At 42.9% G+C, this 23,728-nt stretch overlaps 1 protein-coding gene across 1 annotated transcript in view; it reads right to left on the bottom strand.

Annotated features, from left to right (window-relative positions):
* The window catches only part of LOC133548876 (fibronectin type III domain-containing protein 3B-like), a 169,172-nt gene extending 149,265 nt beyond the window's left edge, over window positions 1–19,907 (bottom strand). Inside the window, 1 exon segment of the mRNA XM_061893812.1 lies at window positions 19,770–19,907. The gene's annotated coding sequence lies outside the window, so the exon portion shown is untranslated.
* Between the last annotated feature and the right edge of the window lie 3,821 nt (window positions 19,908–23,728).

A 23,728-nucleotide genomic window follows, 5' to 3' on the forward strand; every position in this document is an offset into this window, starting at 1 on the left:
AACAGGTGTCGGCCACCTTTGCCACTCAAAGAGACATTTTCATCATTTCACAAGTAAAGAAAACAATGGGAGCCACATAACTCTTTTGAAATGTATAATGAAATAATACTGCATACAGAGTGTTTGTTTTGCTTGGTGCTACGTGTAAAGCAGGGGTCTCAGGCCCGCACCTCAATACGGGGATGGGGATGAAGAGTTACAAAATCAGCTGAAAAGTCTCTGATCCTGTAAAGCAGGGGTCTCAGGCCCGCACCTCAATACGGGGATGGGGATCAAGAGTTACATTATCAGCTGAAAAGTCTCTGATCTTAAAACACTGCTTTGCCGTAGGCTGCACAGCGGCCGCACCCGAGTCCACATAGTGCACTCGCCTGCTAGGGGGGTCTGGGGGCATGCCCCCCCATGCCCCCAAACCCCCCTAGCTCCTGAGTCCACATAGTGCACTCGCCTGCTAGGGGGGTCTGGGGGCATGCCCCCCCATGCCCCCCTAGCTCCCGAGTCCACATAGTGCACTCGCCTGCTAGGGGGGTCTGGGGGCATGCCCCCCCATGCCCCCAGACCCCCCTAGCTCCTGAGTCCACATAGTGCACTCGCCTGCTAGGGGGGTCTGGGGGCATGCCCCCCCATGCCCCCCTAGCTCCCGAGTCCACATAGTGCACTCGCCTGCTAGGGGGGTCTGGGGGCATGCCCCCCCATGCCCCCAGACCCCCTAGCTCCAGAGTCCACATAGTGCACTCGCCTGCTAGGGGGGTCTGGGGGCATGCCCCCCCACACCCCCCTAGCTCCCGAGTCCAGGCCACATTATACACCCAGCTATCATCCACCCAACCACCCCCAAACCCCTCCGTGCGTCGGTTGAGGTGGGTGAGGTTGGGGGGGCGGGGTGTATAATGGAGCCCGGAAGAGTCAGAATACATGGGATTCTGGGTATTTGTTATGTCATGTTTATGTTGTGTTATAGTGCGGATGCTCTCCTGAAATGTGTTTGTTATTCTTGTTTGGTGTGGGTTCAAGGTGTGGCGCATATTAGTAAGAGTGTTAAAGTTGTTTATATCACAACCCTCAGTGAGACCTGTTTGGCTGTTGACCAACTATGCCTTGCAGTAGCGTATGCGTTCAGATCGAGGTCGCATCCAAAATGTGACCCACCGGCACACGGAGAGCATGGTGAAAATCCTGGTGCCATGACATGTAGAAAGGGTGTTAGAGGCATTGTCATCACGGCACGCCCTCAAAGTTGATGTCTGGGTGAAAATCGAAAAATGTTAACCCTGGAGATTTCTGGTAGGGACACTGAAATCTGGAAATCTACCGGACTTTTCCAGGCGGTCGGCAAGTATGCGGCTGAGCCACATCAGAGTGGTCAAAGAGCCGCATGCAGCTCCGGAGCCACGGGTTGCCGACCCCGGAAGTAGAAGAAGAAGAAGAAGAAGAAGAAAAAGAAGAAGAAGAACAAAAAGAAGAAGACAAACAAAAAGAAGAAGAAAAATGTAACTATGCGGAGGCCATTTTGGTATTTTTCATTTTTAAAGCCAATACAATATAGATTTTGTAGAAGAAAGAATAAGAAAGAGAAAAAGAAGAAGAAAAAGAAGAACAAGAAAAAAAGAAGAAAAAAAGGAGAAGAAAATGAAAAAGAAGAAACAGAAAAAGAAAAGGAGAATAAAATGAAGACAAAGATGAAGAAGAAAAAAGAAAAAAAGAAGACAAAGTAAAAGAAGAAGAAAAAGATGAAGACAAAGAAAAAAGATGTTGAAGAAGAAGAAGAAGACAAAGGAGAAAATAAAGAAAAAGAAGAAGAAGAAAGAGGAGAAGGAGTAGACAGAGAAGAAAAAAACAAGAAAAAACAAGAAAATGAAAAAGAAAAAGGAGAAGATAAAGAAGACGAAGAAGAAGAAGAAAAAGAAGAAGACAAAGAAGAAAAAAAAAGGAGAAGGAGAAGAAAATGAAAATGAAGAAGAAAAAGAAAAAGAACAAGGAGAAGGAGAAGAAAAAGAAGAAGACGAGGAAGGAGGAGCAGAAGAAGAAAAAGAGGAGGAGGAAGGTAAACATGGCAGGTCAGTGGCAAGCAAACATGAGCTGCTGGGATTCTTCAAGAAAAAGACGAGGTTAGATCGGAGAGAGAGAAGGCGGGAATGTGAAAGGCACACAAGACACCATTCTGGCAAACAGAAAGTGAAAGTCAAATGACCATTTGTTTGTCTCTTCCATTTTCCCACAAGTCACCTGCCACTAACTGACCGGCTTTGTGTCCTCACTTCATTTGCAAGGTGGCTGACCAGGTGACATCACACCTTTGGAAAAGGCTCGGAAAGCAACAGGAAGAGGCGGGGCTTGTTTCCTCCTGTCACCGTCCTTTTTCTGTGCCTCCGGAGTCAACAAGTTCAAGATGAACATTTCTCATCACAAATAAAATGTTGTGTTCGGAATAAAGCACACGCCAGATAATAAACCCATTTGAAAAGTCATTCATTGACCAAGCAAAATGGTACACGCATAACCCTGACTATATTTTACACCAAGAGACTGCTACGAAGACGAAGAAGAGGAAGAATAAGAAGAAGAAGAAGAAGAAGAAGAAGAACAAGAACAAGAAGAAGAAGAAGAAGAAGAAGAAAAAGAAGAAAAATGAAGATGAAGATGAAGGAGAACTCTGACGATTTTTGTTATTTGGCTCCAAAGTGGCTCTTTCAACATTCTGGGTGGCCTACCCCTGCATTAGTGGAAAATAAATAAATGGGTTGTACTTGTATAGCGCTTTTCTACCTTCAAGGTACTCAAAGCGCTTTGACACTACTTCCCCATTCACACACTGATGGAGGGAGCTGCCATGCAAGGCGCCACCCAGCACCCATCAGGAGCAAGGGTGAAGTGTCTTGCTCAGGACACAACGGACGTGACGAGGTTGGTTCTAGGTGGGATTTGAACCAGTGACCCTCGGGTTGCGCACGGCCACTCTCCCACTGCGCCACGCCGTCCCTAAAAAGCGGCAAATGAGTGAAAGCGACAGACACGTTGCCATGGAGACGAGGGTTTTCTTAGGTGCCTGGCTGCAGTCACAGCGCCACACCTGTCCGTCAGTAATAACAGTCCCCGATAACCTGGACCAATTCAAACCATTATTTGTTTGTTTTATTGTTTAATTTGCGTGGCCTCACACGATGAACACTAAATATGTTTCTATATGACGCCGGACAACACTCCGGGAGCCCTCACTTTTTTCTGCTCGCTACTTTCTCGGCTATTATCCGCCGACCGCCGTGTTGCTGTAGGGAGGGAAAGCGGAACGACACACATTGCGGAAATAACATTATTCTCCACGCGTGGGATAAATACAAATATATTCCACAAGCCCAAACATGTCTTGTTCAAAGCCTGCAGTGAAGAGAGGTGAATTGAGTTTGAGACCCCTGGTTTATGTCTAACTATACACCCCCTCTTGAAAACTACTTTTTTTCCCTGGTCATTAATGACTCTTCCCCCCCATTGAGTCATGTACACAACAGGCCCCAAACAACGCAGTTTTGTTACTTTTCTACTTCAAAAAATATATATTTTACTTGCGCTCTTCTCACCAACACACAAGCCACAGGGAGGTCGCTACACAAAAACTATAACATAAGCCGACTGTGCTCGGGGCTACACACACACGCACGCACGCACACACACACACACACACACACACGCACGCACGCACACACACACACACACGCACGCACGCACACACACACACACACACACACACGCACGCACGCACGCACGCACACACACACACACACGCACACACGCACACACGCACACAACATGTATGTTATGCAGGCCTGCCCGGGGAGGTCTGGAAAAGTGCGCTCGGTGTGTATTTGTTTAAGTGCGAGTCAGCGGGTTTTGGGGCTGCTCACTGGCGTCTTTGAGGCGCACATGAATGCCAACCTTGATGCTTCTAGAAGCACGACATGCATGGGGAGGAATGGCGTGCCCTCAAAAAGAGGTATGGCATTAGGTGCCTGCTTAAATAAACAAGAGCAGCACACGCCGAGACAGAAGGTTCACCCCCGTCAACATCACAGAGTTGGGGCGCCCCGCCGCTAAAACAAAGAAAGTTTATTCAGGGGACGACCGAGAGGCATCATGCTAGTAGCATCACGGCAACAGGTTAACGTTAGAGGCATCATGCTAGTAGCATCACGGCAACAGTGTAACGTTAGAGGCATCATGCTAGTAGCATCACGGCAACAGGTTAACGTTAGAGGCATCATGCTAGTAGCATCACGGCAACAGTGTAACGTTAGAGGCATCATGCTAGTAGCATCACGGCAACAGAGTAACATTAGAGGCATCATGCTAGTAGCATCACGGCAACAGAGTAACATTAGAGGCATCATGCTAGTAGCATCACGGCAACAGGTTAACGTTAGAGGCATCATGCTAGTAGCATCACGGCAACAGTGTAACGTTAGAGGCATCATGCTAGTAGCATCACGGCAACAGAGTAACATTAGAGGCATCATGCTAGTAGCATCACGGCAACAGAGTAACATTAGAGGCATCATGCTAGTAGCATCACGGCAACAGAGTAACGTTAGAGGCATCATGCTAGTAGCATCACGGCAACAGAGTAACGTTAGAGGCATCATGCTAGTAGCATCACGGCAACAGAGTAACGTTAGAGGCATCATGCTAGTAGCATCACGGCAACAGAGTAACGTTAGAGGCATCATGCTAGTAGCATCACGGCAACAGAGTAACGTTAGAGGCATCATGCTAGTAGCATCACGGCAACAGAGTAACGTTAGAGGCATCATGCTAGTAGCATCACGGCAACAGAGTAACGTTAGAGGCATCATGCTAGTAGCATCACAGCAACAGAGTAACGTTAGAGGCATCATGCTAGTAGCATCACGGCAACAGAGTAACGTTAGAGGCATCATGCTAGTAGCATCACGGCAACAGAGTAACGTTAGAGGCATCATGCTAGTAGCATCACGGCAACAGAGTAACGTTAGAGGCATCATGCTAGTAGCATCACGGCAACAGAGTAACGTTAGAGGCATCATGCTAGTAGCATCACGGCAACAGAGTAACGTTAGAGGCATCATGCTAGTAGCATCACGGCAACAGAGTAACGTTAGAGGCATCATGCTAGTAGCATCACGGCAACAGTGTAACGTTAGAGGCATCATGCTAGTAGCATCACGGCAACAGAGTAACGTTAGAGGCATCATGCTAGTAGCATCACGGCAACAGAGTAACGTTAGAGCCATCATGCTAGTAGCATCACGGCAACAGTGTAACGTTAGAGGCATCATGCTAGTAGCATCACGGCAACAGAGTAACGTTAGAGGCATCATGCTAGTAGCATCACGGCAACAGAGTAACGTTAGAGGCATCATGCTAGTAGCATCACGGCAACAGTGTAACGTTAGAGGCATCATGCTAGTAGCATCACGGCAACAGAGTAACGTTAGAGGCATCATGCTAGTAGCATCACGGCAACAGATTAACGTTAGAGGCATCATGCTAGTAGCATCACGGCAACAGAGTAACGTTAGAGGCATCATGCTAGTAGCATCACGGCAACAGAGTAACGTAAGAGGCATCATGCTAGTAGCATCACGGCAACAGAGTAACGTTAGAGGCATCATGCTAGTAGCATCACGGCAACAGAGTAACGTTAGAGCCATCATGCTAGTAGCATCACGGCAACAGTGTAACGTTAGAGGCATCATGCTAGTAGCATCACGGCAACAGAGTAACGTTAGAGGCATCATGCTAGTAGCATCACGGCAACAGAGTAACGTTAGAGGCATCATGCTAGTAGCATCACGGCAACAGAGTAACGTTAGAGGCATCATGCTAGTAGCATCACGGCAACAGAGTAACGTTAGAGGCATCATGCTAGTAGCATCACGGCAACAGTGTAACGTTAGAGGCATCATGCTAGTAGCATCACGGCAACAGAGTAACGTTAGAGGCATCATGCTAGTAGCATCACGGCAACAGATTAACGTTAGAGGCATCATGCTAGTAGCATCACGGCAACAGAGTAACGTTAGAGGCATCATGCTAGTAGCATCACGGCAACAGAGTAACGTTAGAGGCATCATGCTAGTAGCATCACGGCAACAGTGTAACGTTAGAGGCATCATGCTAGTAGCATCACGGCAACAGAGTAACGTTAGAGGCATCATGCTAGTAGCATCACGGCAACAGAGTAACGTTAGAGGCATCATGCTAGTAGCATCACGGCAACAGAGTAACATTAGAGGCATCATGCTAGTAGCATCACGGCAACAGAGTAACGTTAGAGGCATCGCGCTAGTAGCATCACGTTAACGCGGAACTCGGCAAATATTTCCACTCGGGGGGCCCCATTGAGAGAAAAAATGTGCCTGGGGGGGCCAATGTGTATGTGTGTACAAATTACCCTAATTTTCAGAGGATAGGTGGCTCCAGAGTATACAGTATTTCCTTGAATTACCGACGGGTATATAGTATACACCTGCCTAGAATTACTGCCGGGTCAAACTCGTTTCGCAAAATAATTAGCGCATGCTTAGCATTAACGCCGGCTCAAGATGAACTCGTTTCGCAAAATATTATTTTTATTAGCGCATGTCTAGAATTTCCGCCGGGTCGAACTCATTTCGCCAAATAATTAGCATATGTCTAGAATTTCTGCCGGGTCAAACTGGTCACGTCACGAGTGACACTTCACCTGTCATCATTTTCAAAATGGAGGATTTCAATCATTTGAAATGGCATAAAGGGAAGAAGATTAAGAGCTATTCAGTAGGATTTAAGGTCCAAGCTATTGAATATGCTAAAAAGAACAGTAAGCAGCTATGTTTTATTAATATACCGTAGCTGCGTGTGTCAAATATGAGTCATTAAATGACTCCCGCCTCCTGGTGGTAGAGGGCGCTAGTGATCCTTCTTGCGACTACTCGGCTGCAGAAGAAGTGACAACAAGCAGCAAGAGTGAGCAGCCATCCTTTAGTTTTTCCTCTTGCTTGCACTTTTAACATGGAGGATTACATATCTAAAATAAAACACTTTTCTAAACTGGACTCCAGTAAAAAAAAATGTGGATTTTTAAAGCATATTTTAAATTCTAAAATAATGTATCATTTTATTTTTGATTAATTACTTTTTGGTAAAAACCTTTGTAGCATTGCAACGCTAATCTTGTAAGCCGACACACACACACACACACACACACACACAGACACACACAGACACACACATTTGCGAGGCCATACACACACACACAAAAGAGCCTCCTCGCTCTCGTCTCTTGTTCCGGCTCTTTCTTTGGTCGCCGTGTTCGCACATTCTCTGCAGCATTGTGTTGTCGTGGTAACCTGAGAGCGACAACATCTTCTCTAGACGCACAAGCAGCCTCGCGAACACAAACTCCTCCCCTTGGATCAACCTTGTAGGTTAGCAGCATCATGACCCCTACTTGACCCCTTTTTACCGCCACACCTACGACAATAATAATAATACTAATAATAATAATAATAATAACAGCCCAGTCATCAAAATTGTGTACTGTTTTTCCTTTTCCACCATAAAAACACAACTTAAAAGAAACAAGATAAAAACTCATGTTTAAAACAGTGGTCGTGTTCTTGCAAAATTATGCTGTAAAACCAACATAATTTAATGATAAAATTCTAGCACCTCAATAGCGTATTAAAACAAAAGTGTTACCATTTTTTTCACAGCAACAGTTTTTTCTTAATTTCTAAAATGATTGTTTATAATATATACGGGAAAAATATAATACTTTGCTGTAAATATCGAATAATAAACAATAGTATTAATACATGACTTATTTTTAATATTTTTATGACTGAGACCCTTTCGGGTCCCTGGGACCTTTAATAATCACCAAAACTGAAAATATTACCTTTTTTTTTTTTTACTTTAATGACTGAGACCCTTTTAGTTCCCCGAGACCTTAAAAGTTAACCAAATTTAAAAATATTAATATCTGAGTTATTTTTAAAACTTTAATGACTGAGACTCTTTTAGTTCCCCGGGATTTCTAATATTAACCAAAATTTAAAATATTAATATCTAACTTATTTTTATAACTTTAATGACAGAAACCCTTTTAGGTCCCAGAGACCTTTAAAAATCACCAAAATGTTTAATATTACTTCTTTTTGACACTTTAATGACTGAGACCCTTTTAGGTCCCCGGGACCTTTAAACGTTTACCAAAATTGAAAATATTAATATGTGACTTATTTTTTAAACTTTAATGACAGTCCCATTTGGGTACTCGGGACCTATAACAGTCACCAAAATAGAAAATATCAATATAGAGCTTATTTTTAACACTTAAGTGACTGGGACACTTTTGGGGTCCTTGGGACCTTTAACAGTCACCAAAATTGATAAAATTATGTATTTTTGACACTTTAATGACTGAGACATTTTTAGGTCCCCGAGATCTTTCACATCAACCAAAATTGAAAATATTCATATAGTATTTCTTTTTATAACTTTAATGACCGAGACCATTTTAGGTCCTAGAGACCTTTAACAATGACCAAAATTGAAAATATTACTTATTTTTGACACTGACTGAGACCCTTTTCGATCTTCGGGACTTTTAACGTTAACAAAAATTGAAAATATTTATATGGGACTTTTTTTAACACTTAAGTGACTGGGACTCTTTTGGGTCCACGGGACTTTTAACAGTCACCAAAATTGAAAATATTAATATAGGACTTATTTTTGAGATTTTAATGACTGAAACACTTTTGGGTCCCCGGGACTTTTAACAGTCACCCAAATTGGGAAAAGCTTTAAAGGTTTCAATAAATATTGGATCTGTTTTGAAAAGAACATTTTTTAAAAATGGCCCGAGCTTGCTTTCATTTTTCAGTGTGTGGCCTCGGTGAGAAAAAGTTTGGACTCCCCCGGTGAAGGAAATATTAATAGCCGGTTGCCATGTGAACGGTCGCTAGGAGTGAGCTCAGGGTGAAAAACAGGTGCGTGGTACCTGAGCGACAAAGCTAGTGGCGCCACGTAACCTTTTCTCGCGGGCAGAAAAGCCAGAGAAATGTGACTCTGCTGTGAAACACAAGGTTACTTGAAAGCCACGCCCACTACTGTAATAAGTACACCTCAGACAATGTAACATTATGCAGCTCGCCACAAAAACCCCAAGAAAAGATCATTAAGTATCACTCGGACCAAGCATTCCTGGGCCGGCCAGGTCCGGCTTACGTAACCTGTTCAGACCTTCTTAGCTTTTGTTTGTGTTGTGTACCAACGGGGGAGGCCAAAGAGGCTAAACATCAACAACACCCGCCATTTGGCTTGTTAAAGAGGATAAAAGTTGCATTATGTGCAAAAGCGCACAAGGGAGGGACAAGTGTGTGTGCATGTACGTGTGTGTTGTGCGTGTGTGTGTGTATGTACGTGTGTTAAAAGGGGGGGGGGGCGGGGGGGGGGGTTGTCCTAATTTGACCAGAATTCCTTCATTTGCATCACTATGGAGCAGCCAGGACCATTTCAACACTGAGCTGCAGGCCTTGCTGCTCAAAACAAAGCTGGAGTGAAGCCATCAAGTCAAATGTGAGATCTTGACACACACACACACACACACACACACACACACACACACACGCACACACACACGCACACACACACACACACCTGCAGCCACAGTTGAACACCCTTCATTAGTGGTTGACGTTAATTACAGCAATCCGATACAAGTGTTCTTCTGACATGTTGTAATATGTGCACCTTGAAGGCACAACATAGACAGTCGCCAAGCCTAGCTTAGTGGTAGACAACCATCACGTAGCCCCTCCCTGCAAACACACAGGTGGGTATTGCTGTTGCTTGTCATATCTGCAGCGTACAGTAAAAATAATAATAATAATATATTTTATTTGCAAAAAGCAGTTTACATTGAGCAAACAATGTCAAAGTGCTACAGTGTATTAAAACAATTATAGTAATAATAATAAAAAAATAATAAAAATAAATACAAAACTAGAACAGCCTAATAGCTAGAATTAGTATGCATATATGTATAAAAAGTGTTTTTTGTGTGTGTGTTTTTTTTAAAGAAGGATTTTCAAGCCTTTGTTTTTGTTTTTGTTTTTAAAAACATCCACCGTCTGTGGTGCCCTCAAGTGGTCAGGGAGTGTTCCACAGACTGGGAGCGGCGGCGCAGAAAGGCCAGTCTCCCATAGTTCGTAGCTTTGTCCTCTGAGGTTGGAGGAGGTTAGCCTGTTTAGAGCAGAGGTGTCGTGTGGAGGATTTGGGGGTGAGTAGTTCTTTGAAGTGGAGGGGGGCATTGGTGGGTTAGTAGGGAGACTTTGTATTCAATTCTTCTGAGTAGAACAGGAAGCCAGTGAAAGGATTTGAGAGTTAGTGTGATATGGTCGTATTACCGGACATTCATCAAAAGGAGGGCAGTGTTTCCCCTGGAAAATTTGTTAGTTAAGGTGGTGTCTCTCCAGGGGGAAGGGTCGCCGCCCGGGACAGGGGCTGGGTGGGTGTAAGGAACAGTGTCATTTGGCCTGTTGCCACCATCACGTCTCCATTTCACCACAGCCTGGAGGGCAATAGACTACAGACTGTGGTGAAGTAGGCCGGCTTCGTCGCGTGAAAAAGCCTACAATTTGGGTGGTTAGGCAGCGGCGGCAGCGATGACCAAGAAGAACGTGGAGTTGGAATATAATTACAACACTTTATGTACATATTTATATACATATATATAAATATATATATATATATATATATATATATTTTTTTTTTTTTTGGGGCGGCCGTAATTCTTTCGTGGCGGGCCGCCACTAATAAATGAAACCCTGTCATGTTAGATCCGCTCGACATCCATTGCTTTCGGTCCCCTGGGCGGGGAGGTGGGGGGGAGTTCCCCACATATGCGGTCCTCTCCAAGGTTTCTCATAATCATCATTGTCGACGTCCCACTAGGGGGAGTTTTGTTTTTCCTTGCCCTTATGTGGTCTCTACCAAAGATGTCGTTATGGTTTGTGCAGCCCTTTGAGCACTTGTCATTTAGGGCTGTATAAATAATCATTGATTGATTGATTGATTGATTGTTACCTGAGATACTAAGTATGACCTTATTTTGACTTAGTAAATATTGACTTACTAAGACAAAATAATGACTAAGTCATATTAATGAGTAACTGTAAATAAGTGTTTGAAAAAGAGTTCAAAGTGGGGCCGCATGCTGACATATGCTCAACCCATCATGCTTCATTTACAGGACATAAAACAAATAAATTAATTCATAAAAAAATATTATTATTATTTTTTTAAGACTTTAGTTTAGGCGGTGGCTCTTTGTTGTTAAGGCAGCCGCCTGAACAACAAAGAGCTGCGGGAAACCCTGAAGGTTAAAGCTCAGAAGAAAGCATAACTTGGTCAAAAATCCAACATGTTGAAAAAACAATTGTGAGTTTTTCCTTGCCCTTATGGGATCAGAACCGAGGATGTCGTTGTGGCTTGTGCAGCCCTTTGAGACACTCGTGATTTAGAGCTATATAAATAAACATTGATTGATTGATGTCACTATATATATCGTGGTTGACACGTCATCGACGTCAACTGAAAATGTCTTCAATTTATCTTTTCTTTTCTTCTTTGTCGGAAGAAAGTGAAAGCTGGAAAGCAAGGTTGGTTGCATGAACACAGGCACTCGCTCCCTGGTAACCGAGCAACGTGGTCACGCTAACAGCCAATCAGGTAACAGCATGGACTATCACGTTCGCTTGCGCCATCACGTTGTCTGACGGTGGATTGGTTTTTTTTGTTTTTTTGCATGGACTGAGAGAAGAAAAGGCAAATGAAGAAATTGTGGCCAAAAGAGGAAAAGTCACCTGGACCACACCAAGACAGGTGATACCACACCACCTTAGCCCGGGCTCACCCTTTAGAGCACAGAAATTGTGGCCAAAAGAGGAAAAGTCACCTGGACCACACCAAGACAGGTGATACCACACCACCTTAGCCCGGGCTCACCCTTTAGAGCACAGAAATTGTGGCCAAAAGAGGAAAAGTCACCTGGACCACACCAAAACAGGTGATACCACACCACCTTAGCCCGGGCTCACCCTTTAGAGCACAGAAATTGTGGCCAAAAGAGGAAAAGTCACCTGGACCACACCAAGACCAGTGATACCACACCACCTTAGTCCGGGCTCACCCTTTAGAGCACAGAAATTGTGGCCAAAAGAGGAAAAGTCACCTGGACCACACCAAGACCAGTGATACCACACCACCTTAGTCCAGGTTTACCCTTTAGAGCACAGAAATTGTGGCCAAAAGAGGAAAAGTCACCTGGACCACACCAAGACAGGTGATACCACACCACCTTAGTCCGGGCTCACCCTTTAGAGCACAGAAATTGTGGCCAAAAGAGGAAAAGTCACCTGGACCACACCAAGACCAGTGATACCACACCACCTTAGTCCGGGCTCACCCTTTAGAGCACAGAAATTGTGGCCAAAAGAGGAAAAGTCACCTGGACCACACCAAGACAGGTGATACCACACCACCTTAGTCCGGGCTCACCCTTTAGAGCACAGAAATTGTGGCCAAAAGAGGAAAAGTCACCTGGACCACACCAAGACAGGTGATACCACACCACCTTAGTCCGGGCTCACCCTTTAGAGCACAGAAATTGTGGCCAAAAGAGGAAAAGTCACCTGGACCACACCAAGACCAGTGATACCACACCACCTTAGTCCGGGCTCACCCTTTAGAGCACAGAAATTGTGGCCAAAAGAGGAAAAGTCACCTGGACCACACCAAGACAGGTGATACCACACCACCTTAGTCCGGGCTCACCCTTTAGAGCACAGAAATTGTGGCCAAAAGAGGAAAAGTCACCTGGACCACACCAAGACCAGTGATACCACACCACCTTAGTCCGGGCTCACCCTTTAGAGCACAGAAATTGTGGCCAAAAGAGGAAAAGTCACCTGGACCACACCAAGACAGGTGATACCACACCACCTTAGTCCGGGCTCACCCTTTAGAGCACAGAAATTGTGGCCAAAAGAGGAAAAGTCACCTGGACCACACCAAGACCAGTGATACCACACCACCTTAGTCCGGGCTCACCCTTTAGAGCACAGAAATTGTGGCCAAAAGAGGAAAAGTCACCTGGACCACACCAAGACAGGTGATACCACACCACCTTAGTCCGGGCTCACCCTTTAGAGCACAGAAATTGTGGCCAAAAGAGGAAAAGTCACCTGGACCACACCAAGACCAGTGATACCACACCACCTTAGTCCAGGTTTACCCTTTAGAGCACAGAAATTGTGGCCAAAAGAGGAAAAGTCACCTGGACCACACCAAGACAGGTGATACCACACCACCTTAGTCCGGGCTCACCCTTTAGAGCACAGAAATTGTGGCCAAAAGAGGAAAAGTCACCTGGACCACACCAAGACCAGTGATACCACACCACCTTAGTCCGGGCTCACCCTTTAGAGCACAGAAATTGTGGCCAAAAGAGGAAAAGTCACCTGGACCACACCAAGACAGGTGATACCACACCACCTTAGTCCGGGCTCACCCTTTAGAGCACAGAAATTGTGGCCAAAAGAGGAAAAGTCACCTGGACCACACCAAGACAGGTGATACCACACCACCTTAGTCCGGGCTCACCCTTTAGAGCACAGAAATTGTGGCCAAAAGAGGAAAAGTCACCTGGACCACACCAAGACCAGTGATACCACACCACCTTAGTCCAGGCTCACCCTTTAGAGCACAGAAATTGTGGCCAAAAGAGGAAAAGTCACCTGGACCACACCAAGACAGGTGATACCACACCACCTTAGTCCGGGCTCACCCTTTAGAGCACAGAAATTGTGGCCAAAAGAGGAAAAGTCACCTGGACCACACCAAGACCAGTGATACCACACCACCTTAGTCCGGGCTCACCCTTTAGAGCACAGAAATTGTGGCCAAAAGAGGAAAAGTCACCTGGACCACACCAAGACAGGTGATACCACACCACCTTAGTCCGGGCTCACCCTTTAGAGCACAGAAATTGTGGCCAAAAGAGGAAAAGTCACCTGGACCACACCAAGACCAGTGATACCACACCACCTTAGTCCGGGCTCACCCTTTAGAGCACAGAAATTGTGGCCAAAAGAGGAAAAGTCACCTGGACCACACCAAGACAGGTGATACCACACCACCTTAGTCCGGGCTCACCCTTTAGAGCACAGAAATTGTGGCCAAAAGAGGAAAAGTCACCTGGACCACACCAAGACCAGTGATACCACACCACCTTAGTCCGGGCTCACCCTTTAGAGCACAGAAATTGTGGCCAAAAGAGGAAAAGTCACCTGGACCACACCAAGACAGGTGATACCACACCACCTTAGCCCGGGCTCACCCTTTAGAGCACAGAAATTGTGGCCAAAAGAGGAAAAGTCACCTGGACCACACCAAGACAGGTGATACCACACCACCTTAGTCCGGGCTCACCCTTTAGAGCACAGAAATTGTGGCCAAAAGAGGAAAAGTCACCTGGACCACACCAAGACCAGTGATACCACACCACCTTAGTCCGGGCTCACCCTTTAGAGCACAGAAATTGTGGCCAAAAGAGGAAAAGTCACCTGGACCACACCAAGGCAGGTGATACCACACCACCTTAGTCCGGGCTCACCCTTTAGAGCACAGAAATTGTGGCCAAAAGAGGAAAAGTCACCTGGACCACACCAAGACAGGTGATACCACACCACCTTAGTCCGGGCTCACCCTTTAGAGCACAGAAATTGTGGCCAAAAGAGGAAAAGTCACCTGGACCACACCAAGACAGGTGATACCACACCACCTTAGTCCGGGCTCACCCTTTAGAGCACAGAAATTGTGGCCAAAAGAGGAAAAGTCACCTGGACCACACCAAGACAGGTGATACCACACCACCTTAGTCCGGGCTCACCCTTTAGAGCACAGAAATTGTGGCCAAAAGAGGAAAAGTCACCTGGACCACACCAAGACAGGTGATACCACACCACCTTAGTCCGGGCTCACCCTTTAGAGCACAGAAATTGTGGCCAAAAGAGGAAAAGTCACCTGGACCACACCAAGACAGGTGATACCACACCACCTTAGTCCGGGCTCACCCTTTACAGCACAGAAATTGTGGCCAAAAGAGGAAAAGTCACCTGGACCACACCAAGACAGGTGATACCACACCACCTTAGTCCGGGCTCACCCTTTAGAACAGTGGTTCTCAAATGGGGGTACGCGTACCCCTGGGGTACTTGAAGGTATGCCAAGGGGTACGTGAGGTTTTTTTTTAAATATTCTAAAAATAGCAACAATTCAAAAATAGGACAATGGATAAAATAGGACAAGTCACCTCCACAGTATGGTGTTTTTGGGGGATTTTTCACCAAAAGAGGGACCATAGTCAGACCAATGTGTTCTGTAAATGATGCAAGGTGTACCAAGACTAGAGATACCACACCACCTTAGCCCAGGCTCACCCTTTAGAGCACTGACATTTTGGATAAAATAGGACAAGTCACCTCCACAGTATGGTGTTTTTGGGGGATTTTTCACCAAAAGAGGGACCAGAGTCAGACCAATGTGTTCTGTAAATGATGCAAGGTGCACCAAGACTAGAGATACCACACCACCTTAGCCTGGGCTCACCCTTTAGAGCACAGACACTTTGGATAAAATAGGACAAGTCACCTCCACAGTATGGCGTTTTTGGGGGATTTTTCACCAAAAGAGGGACCGTAGTCAGACCAATGTGTTCTGTAAATGATGCAAGGTGCACCAAGACTGGTGATACCACACCACCTTAGCCGGGCTCACCTTTTAGAGCACTGCTGTAAACTTCCTGGCACTAAACCTGCAGAAAATCCTCCTTCTCGGGTTTCTCCGTGTTTACATTTTTACACTTTGCGCTATTTGTGTTACACTTTAGTAAGCATTTCTGACATAGCCCTTGCTTTATTTGTTAGTTTTTAGTCATTTTTTATTATTTTATCTTATTTATTATTACTTTATTTTTCTATTGTGTTTCCATTTATACCCCCATTATTTACTTTATAAATCTCAATTCTGTACACTGCTGCTGGAATTTGAATTTTCCTGAGGGAACTCTCCTGAAGGAATCAATAAAGAACTATCCATCTACTACATTGGGACGGCGTGGCGCAGTGGGAGAGTGGCCGTGCGCAACCCAAGCGTCCCTGGTTCAATTCCCACCTAGTACCAACCTCGTCACGTCCGTTGTGTCCTGAGCAAGACACTTCACCCTTGCTCCTGATGGGTGCTGGTTGGCGCCTTGCATGGCAGCTCCCTCCATCAGTGTGTGAATGTGTGTGTGAATGGGTAAATGTGGAAGTAGTGTCAAAGCGCTTTGAGTACCATGAAGGTAGAAAAGCGCTATACAAGTACAACCCATTTATCATTTTATTTACTATCTATCCATCTATCTATCTATCTATCTATCTATCTATTTATCTATGAATCTATCTATCCATCCATCCATGTATTTTAATAGGCCATTGTTAATTGTTCAATGTGTTTTTACAATTGTATTTCCATTGTTTGCACGGATAGCTGAGGGGATTATAATCAGAAAAAGGCTACATTTGAAATAAAAAGATTTACATGTATTATATTCCTACCCTGCTCCTTATTTAGCAATATTGATCATTAAAAAACACCTTTATCGGGATACGGTTTTCTGCCACATCACCCAGAAATAAAATAATTAAAAAACACACAATGGAAACAACTATGCCCTCATTCTCTACTTGGATAAAATATTTATTTTAGTCGTAAATACTCATTTGCTTCTGTTGTTACGACTACACCCCCAGTACTTTCTTGGATAAAATATATATTTTTTAGTAGTACATTTTTATTTTTTTCCCTGAGGGAACTCAGCTGAAGGAATCAATAAAGTATTATCCATCCATCTATCTATTTATATATCTAGTAAATACTCATTTAATTCTGTTGTTACAACTATACCCTCAGTCTCTTCTTGGATGAAATATTTTTTTAATAGTAAATACTCATTTATTTTTTTAATATTAAATACTCATGTCAGGCTTGCCACTGACAGTTTGTTTGTGTTTTAGTTTCTCCTCTGTGTGTTTAGTATTTCCTGTCAAGTGCTCTTATTTTGTCAGCTTCCTGTCTTGTTCCCTGAGTGCTGTGTTCCCACTCAGCTGCGACTGATTGGCACCTGGTCACACCTGTCGCCAATCAGCCCGCTCCTATTTGTACCTGCTTTGTCTTGTGTCAGTTGCTGGATCATTGTATTGTCTTGTCGTTGCCACATGTCCTTCTTGTGTCTTTGCTACCTGTCGTGTCTGGCATTCATTGATTGATTGATTGATAGTTTTATTAGTAGATTGCACAGTTCAGTACATATTCCGTACAATTGACCACTAAATGGTAACACCCCAATAAGTTTTTCAACTTGTTTAAGTCGGGGTCCACCTTCATCAATTCATGGTACAAATATATACTATCAAGTAGCATCGTTACAGCTACTACCTGTCGTGTCTGGCATCGTTACAGCTACTACCTGTCGTGCTACATTTTGTCCTGGTCGTCGTAGCGGTAAGCTGTTTTTGTTAATTAGCTGTTTTCAGTTTTTCTGTTTGCTACCCACTAGCTTCCAAGCTAAAGTTCCTTTTTGTTTTCTAGCTCCCAGTGCTAGCTCCCTTAGTTTGTTATTCCGCCCACGTGCGTGCTTTTTGTTTGTTCTTGTTTAGTTTTAATTAAATCATGTTTTCTTGCTCAATGCGTGCCTCTTTCTCTGCATCTTGGGGTTCATCATCAACTAACTTTGACAACTCATTTACTTCTGTTGTTACGACTATACCCTCAGTCTTACAACTAAAAACATTTTTTTTTGTAGTAAATACTCATTTGCTTCTGTTGTTACGACTATGTCCCCCAGTCTCCTCTTGGATAATATATTTATTTTAGTAGTATATACTCATTTGCTTCTGTTGTTACGACTATAGCCCCGGTCATTTCTTGGAAAAAATATTTTTTTAGTAGTAAATACTCCGTTTCTTCTGTTACAACTATATCCTCAATCTCTTCTTGGATAAATATTTGCTTTAGTAGTAAATACTAATTTGCTTGTGTTATTACAACTATACTCCCAGTCTTTTCTTGTATAAAATATTTGTTTTAGTAGTAAATACTCACTTGCTTGTATTTTTTACAACTATACCCTCACTCAGTCTTTTCTTGGATAGCATATTTCTTCTTAGCAGTAAATACTCATTTCCTTCTGTTGTTACGACTATGTCCCCCAGTCTCCTCTTGGATAAAATATTCATTTTAGTAGTATATACTCATTTCCTGCTATAGTTACAACTACGTCCCCCAGTCTCCTCTTGGATAAAATATTTATTTTAGTAGTATATACTCATTTCCTGCTATAGTTACAACTATGTCCCCCAGTCTCCTCTTGGATAAAATATTCATTTTAGTAGTATATACTCATTTCCTGCTGTGGTTACAACTATGCCTGAGTGTTTATCATTGCTTCTTGGGCTGTTTGTTATGGCTCTGCCCTCAGTCTCCTGGTGGATAACACACGTACATGTTGTAAATGACAGGAGACATATTTACCTTCGTTGTCTTGTTTTTTTTGCTTGCTACTCTCAGTCTCCCCTTGGATAAAAAAAATGTCACGTTTGCATATCTTTTGCTGTGGTTTGCTAAAGTAAAGGATGCTAACTTTTCCCTCCCCCCAAAAAAGGAAGAAGGAAAGAAAAGTGAATAATCAGAGCCAAGGTTGAAATGATTGTGACGTTACATCATCATTAGCAGCCTTCAAGTGAGCTATCGGGCAACAAAAACAAAAAAAAAAGTTTAGGCCACATCAGCTTTCCACCCAAGGAATGTCATCTGACGTCACGTATTTGGGATCAGATTTCTTTTTTTTTTTCTACTCTCACTGACAAAAGTAGACTTGTGTGATATTTCTCTTCTCCAACGTAGCCCCTGGATCCAGACTCCATCAGTCTGTGTGCGTGTTTGACTCTTTGGACATACTTGACATACTTTCTATGCATTTGTGGACGTCAATTACATCATCGCTGCACATTTTCTTTTTGCTGTGTGTTTTTTTTCATAGTGTGCATTTTCTCTCTTCTTCCTCTTGCAGTCTTGTGCATGAAAGTGTGGCTGTTGAAGAAGGAAAGATGAAGATGTGGGGCACAAACAGACACGTAGTCGTTTCTGAGCAGGGAGAGAGAGAGAGAGAGAGAGAGAGAGAGAGAGAGAGAGACTGGCTGGAAGGAATGCTAGGATCTGCTGGAGTGGAGCCCCCCCCCCCCCCCCGCATTAAACGTGTTGAGTACCTTCTAGAAACGTCTTCCATTGCCATTAATACAAACATCAAATGTAATCATGTTAAATCGAGTCGAATAAATCCGGGAGTGTTTTTTTGTTAGTGTTTTCTTTACAAAACATGTCCGCCAAAAGATGTAATAACTGTTTAGTACCATCAAAAACAAGAACAAAAACAAAGTACAAGATGATTATTATCGTTGTGGCTTTAAAACGGAGCTCGAGAAAAGGCCGGAGAGTCAACTAACCAAAAAAAAAGGGAGTCGAAGCAACTTTTTTTCCCCTCAAAGTGTCTCAGACTGCCGGCGTCAGCCCGCGCGCACGCGCACACGCACACGCACACTTTCCATGTAAAAAGTTCCCCCAACATGGACGCCGTGAGAAAGACTGACCTCGCTGCGAATGTTGAGACGGACGACTTTGTTCTTCCTTCTTGTCGTAGCGGAGGTGTTATTCCCAGGCTCGGAGTTGGCCTGCTCGCCTGTTTGCTGGCGCGGCGCGACGCGGACTGAGCACCTCCGCCATGTCAATCAAAAAGCACGCACATGGAGCTCTAGACCCCGCCCACTGGGCCACTCGCCACTACCGTAATAGCCCCAAGTGTGGCGCAGCGCAAAAAAAAAAGAAAAAAGAAACGATTGTCTTTACCGCACTCGCATATTGATTGATTGATTGATTGAAACTTTAATTAGTAGATTGCACAGTTTAGTACATTGACCACTAAATGGTAACACCCCAATAAGTTTTTCAACTTGTTTAAGTCGGAGTCCACCTTCATCAATTATAATGTGGCGTTTATCAATCGAGACGCTCCTTTCGCGGCTAAGGGTGTTTTGAAACTAAGGAACAATGGTAACATCCATCCATCCATTTTCAACCGTTCGTCCCTTTTTGGGGTCGCGGGGGTGCTGGAACCAATTAGATAAATAAAATGTAAATATAACAAAGAGATGCCAATCATGAAGTTGCGTTTGTCCGAGTAGCCCTGAATGCAACTCTGCTCTAAGTTCCTAAAACACATACAGTACATAGATGTCCAAACACAGCCCCGGGGGCCATTTGCGGCCCGCAGTTATTCATTCTAAAAATACTATTACAAAAAAAATTAAAAAAAGAAATACAAGAGCAATCACGTCAAATGTAAGGAGGGAAAGTTGCAACGTTAACTTCAATAAACAAAACACCCATGCAGGCTGTTTTTTCTTTTTTTCTTTCAAAGTGTCATTGCTCCAAAAATGTTAATGTATCAAAATCCATGTTGTTATGAGTTATTGACTTATTGAAGGCTCCAATTGCTTCACATCAAATTTTCCACCTATAAATATTTGTTTGTGTTTACCATAAGAAAAAAAAAGAATACAAAAAGGGTATAAAACAAACAAAAGAACTAAAAAGATTTAAAAAAATTAAATAAACATTTTAATCGACAGGTATGCATCTGAAGTTGATCTTAAGATTTAGGCATTGAAAAAAATAAATAAATAAAGATAATATAAGACTATAAAAAAACACTTTTATGAATCGGGCCCTTTTGAATCCCTGAGAATTGTAATTAAATATATATACATATTTTATGTTATTGCTCAAAAAATAATATTGAATTAAAATAAATGATGTTATGAATTACTGACCTTTTTAAGGCTCCAATGAAGTCACATATACGACTTAAAACTCATTTTATTGCAGGTTTTGTTGAACAAAATAGACACAAAACATTTTTAAAAATTAGAACTTCATAATGAATGATAAATCTGAAGTTGATCGAGAGATTTAGGCATTGAAAATAAAAATTAAAATAAAGATAATAACTGACTTTAAAAAAAAAAAAATTATGAATCAGGCCCTTTTGAATCCCTGAGAATTGTAATTCGATTTTTTTTTTTTTTTGTTATTGCTCAAAAAATAATATTGAAATAAAAGAAAAAATGGTGGTTTGATAGAACTGATTCGGACCGAGAAAGCGACGATTTCCCCATTAATTTGAGCGAGGATAAAAGATTCATTGATGAGGAAAGTGAGAGTGAAGGACTAGAAGAAAAAAAAGATAGGGCAGTGGGAGCGACTCAGATTTTATTAGACACATTTACTAGGATAATTCTGGAAAATCCCTTATCTGCTTATTGTGTTATTAGTGTTTTATTGAGATTATAAAATCATACCTGAAAGTCGGAGGTGTGTGGTGACCGCCAGTGTCTCTGATGGAAGCCATGGAGGAGCCAAGAAAGTCGCAGCTGCCTCTTTGACAGCTGCAGGAGGAACGACACAAGCTCCGCTCATGTCTCCGGCAAGAGCCAACTTATTACCACCATTTTCTCACTGAAACCTGCCGGTTGACATGTGGTAGAGAAACATGATCGCTTGACCGCTCTGTTCCATATTAAAGCTTCAGAACAAACAAAGAAACACCGGCTGTGTTTGTGTTGCTACAGCCGGCTGCAATCCACCGCTTTCCACCAACAGCATTCTTCTTTGTTGTCTCCATTATTCATTGAACAAATTGCAAAAGATTCAGCAACACAGATGTCCAGAATACTGTGTAATTATGCGATCAAATCAGACGACTTTCAGCCGTGATCGGTGCTGGGATAAAATGTGCGCTCCAACCAACAACGTCACGCGCACGCATCAACATAAGCGTCATCATTCTGCGACGTTTTCAACAGGACACGTCACAGGAAATTTAAAATTGCAATTTAGTAAACTAAAGCGGCCATATTGGCATGTGTTGCAAAGTTAATATTTCATCATTGATATATAAACTATCAGACTGTGTGGTGGCTAGTAGTGGCTTTCAGTAGGACTTTAAATTCATGTGTTCATTGTTGTGTTGCAAAGTTAATATTTCATCATTGATATATAAACTATCAGACTGCGTGGTGGCTAGTAGTGGCTTTCAGTAGGACTTTAACAACAAGTGAAAGTTGGACTCCTACTTTGTTTACTTCCGTGACGACCTTTTAAAGTTTTGTAATCAATCAGAAATATCAAGCAGCTGAAATGTGCCAAACATGAATACGTGTGGAGAGAGTTTTACATTTTTCCCACCATGCACTAAATGGTCATTTTGAAATTGTTTGTAGTGTTTAGACGTTTTTCATAATATCCACAAAGTTCAGTACGGAGATTGTGTTATGTGTGACCATGTGTGGTGATCTTTCTATTAGTTCCTTTTTCGTTGTTGCACCATGACTAGGGAAGGTTGTTCTGACCGTCATATGCTGTGCTAATTTATCAGACTACATTCACAAGTCATTGACCTGATTTACACACATGTTCCACAAGATGGTAGCAACTCATAGCATTCAGAGACAGCTTAATTTTTTGTTGCACTATGACTAGGGAAGGTTGTTCGCATTGTGTCATATGTCTAAATGCTGTGCTAATTTATCAGAGTACATTCAAGAATCATTGACCTGATTTACTCACATTGTCCACAAGATGTCAGCAATTCATAGCATTCAAAGACAGCTTAATTCTTTTGTTGCACCATGATTAGGGAAGGTTATTCAGATTGTGTCATATTACTAAATGCCGTGCTATTTTTTCAGAAATACATTCATAGGTCATTGATCTGATCGACTCACATTTTCCACAAGATAGCAGCAATTTATAGCAATTAGAGACCGCTTATTTTTTTTGTTGCGCCATAACTAGGGAAGGTTGTTCGGAGTGTGTCATATGACCAAATGCTGTGCTATTTTATCAGAGTACATTCACAAGTCATTTACCTGATTTACTCACATTTTCCACAAGATGGTAGCATTCAGAGACAGCTTAATTTTTTGTTGCACCATGACTAGGGAAGGTTGTTCGGATTGTGTCATTTGTCTAAATGCTATGCTAATTTATCAGAGTACATTCAAGAGTCATTGACCTGATTTACCCAAATTTTTCGACAAGATGGTAGCATTCAGAGACAGCTTATTTTTGTTGTTGCATTATGACTAGGGAAGGTTGTTGATGACTAAATGCTGAGCTATTTTTTCAGAGTACATTCAAAGGTTATTGACTTGATTTACTCACATTGTCCACAAGATGGCAGCAATTCGTAGCATTCAGAGACTGCTTAATTTTTTTGTTGCCCCGTGACTCAGGAAGGTTGTTCGGATTGTGTCATACGACTAAATGCCGTACAAATAAGTACATTGAAGAGTCATTGACCGGATTTACTCACATTGTCCACAAGATGGCAGCAATTCGTAGCATTCAGAGACTGCTTAATTTTTTTGTTGCCCCATGACTCAGGAAGGTTGTTCGGATTGTGTCATACGACTAAATGCCGTACAAATAAGTACATTGAAGAGTCATTGACCGGATTTGCTCACATTGTCCACAAGATGGCAGCAATTCG

The sequence above is a fragment of the Nerophis ophidion genome, linkage group LG03 (genome assembly GCF_033978795.1).
Source record: "Nerophis ophidion isolate RoL-2023_Sa linkage group LG03, RoL_Noph_v1.0, whole genome shotgun sequence".
In the NCBI taxonomy this organism is placed as follows: Eukaryota; Metazoa; Chordata; class Actinopteri; order Syngnathiformes; family Syngnathidae; genus Nerophis; species Nerophis ophidion.